Raw genomic sequence first — 4,547 nt, 5'->3', positions numbered from 1 at the left:
TTTGCATGTGTGATAGAACATGCATGAAGCTATATTTTTCAGTGAAACATACACACACAGCCATACAGCCACATCCTTGTTTGATTTTTATTGTGGTAATAAAACACCATGACCAAAAGCAGCTAGTGAGAAAGAGTTTATTTTTTTAAAAAAGAGTTTATTTTTTTTCACCTTAAAATTCTCAAGTCATAGTCCATCACTGAATGAAGACAGGGCATTAACGCAAGGCAGGAACTGAAGGCAGGAACTGAAGGCATAATCCAGCTTACTAGCTAGCTCTCTGTAGCTTGCTCACATTGCTTCCTTATACACACCAAGATCACCCAAATTGGCCTGGGTCTTCTCACATCAATCATCAATTAAGAAAATGTCCTCACCTTTTGCGGCCATCGGTGGATCGCAGCCGCCAAAATGAAATTCAATCCCTTCGTGACTTCTGACCGAAGCAAGAACCGCAAACAGCATTTCAACGCACCTTCTCACATTCAGAGGAAGATCATGTCTTCCCCTCTTTCCAAAGAACTGAGACAGAAGTATAATGTTCGGTCTATGCCCATTCGAAAGGATGATGAAGTTGTTCGAGGACACTACAAAGGCCAGCAGATTGGCAAAGTGGTCCAAGAGTACAGGAAGAAATACGTCATCTACATTGAGCGAGTCCAGCGAGAGAAGGCTAACGGCACAACTGTGCATGTGGGCATCCACCCCAGCAAGGTAGTTATCACCAGGCTAAAGTTGGACAAGGACCGCAAGAAGATCCTGGAGAGGAAAGCCAAGTCCCGGCAAGTAGGAAAGGAGAAGGGCAAATACAAGGAAGAAGTGATCGAGAAGATGCAGGAGTAGAGGCATCTCATGCATGGCTTTCATTAAAGACTGCTTAAGTAAAAGAAAGAAAGAAAGAAAGAAAGAAAGAAAGAAAGAAAGAAAGAAAGAAAGAAAGAAAGAAAGAAAGAAAGAAAGAAAGAAAGAAGAAAGAAAATGTCCTCACAGACTTGCCTCCAGGCAATCTGATAACACAATTTCTCACCTAAGCTTCTCCATTCCCAGATGATTTGGCTTGAATCAAATTGACCAAAAAAAAACTAACCAGCATACTATGTGCATATAATATAAATATTTTCCATATTACACAATTTTTCTGAATAATTAATATACAATTATATACCAGTGGGTCAGAATTCAAAGTCAGGAAATAATACACAATTCAATGAACAGTTGGTTTCTCACATACACTTTAACACAATCTAGTACAGTGGTTCTCAACCTTCCCTTCCTAATGTTACAACCCTTTAATACAGTTCCTCATGTTGTAGTGACCCCCAACCATAAAATTATCTCATTGATACTTCATAACTGTATTTTGCCACTGTTATTAAATGTAATGTAAGTATCGGATACGCAGGATATCTGAAAAGTAATCCTCAAAGGGGTTGTTACCCACGGGTTGAGAACCACTCATCTAGCGGAAGCATGATTTTAACACTGGCACAGGGACACTGACACACCACATCAAGAGAATGCTCTTCTTTACTTTTGTATAAAGATAGATTTAACAGTATAAGAGCTCAAATATAAGACCCCAAACTACAAAACTATCAGAAGGCACCATCCCTGTGCTAGTTCTCAGGGACCTTCTATTTGTCTTAGAGTATGTTAGACTTGATATCAATAGCAAAAAAAGTGAAAATGAAGGAAACTGGACTTCATAAAAATTAAATCACTATTTCACTTTATATGATGCCATACACCTTTAATCTCATCATTTTAGAAGCAGTGTCAGGGGAACTTTATAATTTGGAGGCCAGTGAGGTCTACATGGGGAGTGCCAGGCCAGCCAAACTACAAAGAGAAACCTTGTGTCAAAAACCAAAAAGAAGATTTTAATTAAACCATCATTTGTTTCAAAAGGTATTATCAAGAAAATCAAAAGGCAATCTCCAGAATTAGAGTAAATACATATCTGATAAAACTTTGACATTCAGATGTAACAAGAATCAGTCTATAACAAAAAGACAAATAATGTTATGAAAAGCAGCAAACAACCTTGAACCCATCCTTCTCCAGGGAGAAATGTCAGTGTCCACTAACATGAGAGGCTCATGTTAGTTAGTGAGCAGTCACTGAGAAAGCGTAAACATGAATCACTTCACATATTATAACTACATGTTATAATTCTGCTAGTAAGGACAAAAGCATTAACAACGAGGTAGGAACTTTGAAGTACCTATTTATTGATAGATTTTTTTTAAAGATTTATTTATTTATTATATATGAATACACTGTAGCTATCTTCAGACACACCAGAAGAGAGCATCAGATCTCATTACAGATGGTTGTGAGCCACCATGTGGTTGCTGGGATTTGAACTCAGGACCTCTAGAAGTGCAGTCAGTGCTCTTAACCACTGAGCCATCTCTCCAGCCCCGATAGATTTTTTTTAAATAATACGTCCATTGAATAAAAGGCTGACAGTTTCTCAAAAATTTCAACAAAATTAACATTTGATTCAATTTAAGATACATAGAAAAAGAATTAAAACAAGGACTCAGATGGATTCTTTCCCTCCAATATTTGTTACAGGTGTGTCTTAGGTTTTCCAATGCTGTGAGGAGACACCATGACCACGGCAACTCTTATAAAGGAAAACATTTCATTGGGGCTGGCTTATAGGTTCAGAAGTTCAGTCCGTTATCATCATGGCAGGATGCACGGTGGCATGCCGGCAGACATGATGCTGGAGAAGGAGCTGAGAGTTTTATATCTGGATCCGTAGACAGCAGAAAGAAAGAACAACCTGAAGAAAGCGGACCTGACTTGGGCTTCTGAAATCCTAAAGCCAATCCCCAGTGACACACTTCCTCCAACAAGGCCACACCCACTTAAACAAGGCCACACCTCCTAACAGTGCCACTCAAGCATTCAAATAGGAGTCTACAGGAGCCATTCTTATTGAAAACCACCACAAGGTAGAAGCAATCCAAGCGTTCTAGCAGATGAATGGATAAGCAATAAAGGTATATACATAAAGTGGGCTATTACTCAGTTTTAAGAAGGAATGAAATTCAGGTGCAGGCTACAACATGCAAAGACCCTGGAAACAGACTAAATGAAGAAGCCAGATACAAAGGTCACATATTTCTTAATGTCTTGGCAAAGAAAGCATCTGGTCTAGACAAATGTCTAAGTACAGAAGGTAAATTTGTGGTTAGCGGGCTGAGAGGAGGAAAGGAAGGAATGGAACACAGACAGCTATAACTTGATGACTACCAAATGTTCTCACTCAGGGACAAAATGGCTGCACAACATTGTGACTCTGTTAAAGGACACTACATTATAGACTTTAAAGTGATGCTGTGTATGTAATATAAATTCACTTCAATAAAAATTAAGTTTTGGACTAAAAACTTAAATGTTTAGTTTATTATTACTCAATAATTATACAGGGGCTGGAGAGATGGCTCTACTATTATAGAACCCTTGCTGCTTCTTAGAACCCAAATAGTGACTCTCTTAGACCTCTGTGGGCACCAGGCATGCACATGGCCTGGTGCATATGTGCAGGTGAAACACACACAGAAAAGCATTTTGTATCAAAAATAAATAATTAATAAATAAATAATAAAAATAAATTTTTAAAACTTATTTTGACAAGAAAACACCAAGCACTCTTTGATTCTAAGATAGTGGCTTGCAGTGGATAATGGCTTGCAGTATTATCTTTTTTTTTTTTTTTTAGTTTAAATTTGTCATCCTCCTTTACCTGATCTTAACCTCCACATCTAGACAGGATGCTACAGAAAATTATCGTTTTCTTTTGAGATACTTCCCTCAGTGTTCACATTTGGGAGGTGTTAACTGGTGGGATATGTGTAGGATTGCTTGAAGTGCTTCTGGTCCAAGTTACACACACATATATGACTTCACATGTTCCAGTGTTCTATCCTAGCAGTGTGGTGTGGATCACTGGATACTATTTACATTTGTGTTCTTTAGTCTCATACATAATTGGTGAGTGTTTGAGTTATATCCATGTTGCTGTTCAATCATAATCTCTGCCACTGTTCTTCTGAGTAGCAAGGACTGTTGGGCAGAGATGTTATAGGTATGTAATATCATGACTACCAGTCCATAAAGAAGGTCTCACAAATTCTTAGGTTCTGGGAAGATAATTTGTCCCTATTCTAAGTTATAAGCATAATTAGGGTTAATTTTACTCCTTCGTTATAAGAGTTCGTGACTGCTGATATTCAGCTTCGCAGGCTCTAGAATCACCAAGGAGACAAACCTCTGGGTATGTCTGTAAGGGAGACTCTGAAGAAGCACCCTAAACGTGACTGGCGTCAGTGATAAGCTGAGCAGCAGCATCCGTCACTTTCTGCTTCCTGACTACGCATTCGACCCAGGTGAATCAGGCTCTGCCAACACACCCCACCATGACAATGCACTCTCAAACTGTGAGCCAAAGGTAAACTTTCCCTTCTATTTCCATAATTTTTTTTTGTCTCGTGTTTTGTCCCAGCAACAAAAATAGTAAATAGTATAATGTA

The 4,547-nt window shown here is 38.6% G+C and overlaps 1 pseudogene; it reads left to right on the top strand.

Moving 5' to 3' along the window:
• The first annotated feature begins 411 nt into the window (after positions 1–411).
• Positions 412–843, top strand: LOC114622442 (annotated as a pseudogene).
• The last annotated feature ends 3,704 nt before the right edge of the window (positions 844–4,547 follow it).

Source organism: Grammomys surdaster, unplaced genomic scaffold (genome assembly GCF_004785775.1).
Source record: "Grammomys surdaster isolate TR1022 unplaced genomic scaffold, NIH_TR_1.0 188, whole genome shotgun sequence".
NCBI lineage: Eukaryota > Metazoa > Chordata > Mammalia > Rodentia > Muridae > Grammomys > Grammomys surdaster.
This window is presented reverse-complemented; position numbering and strand designations above follow the sequence as displayed.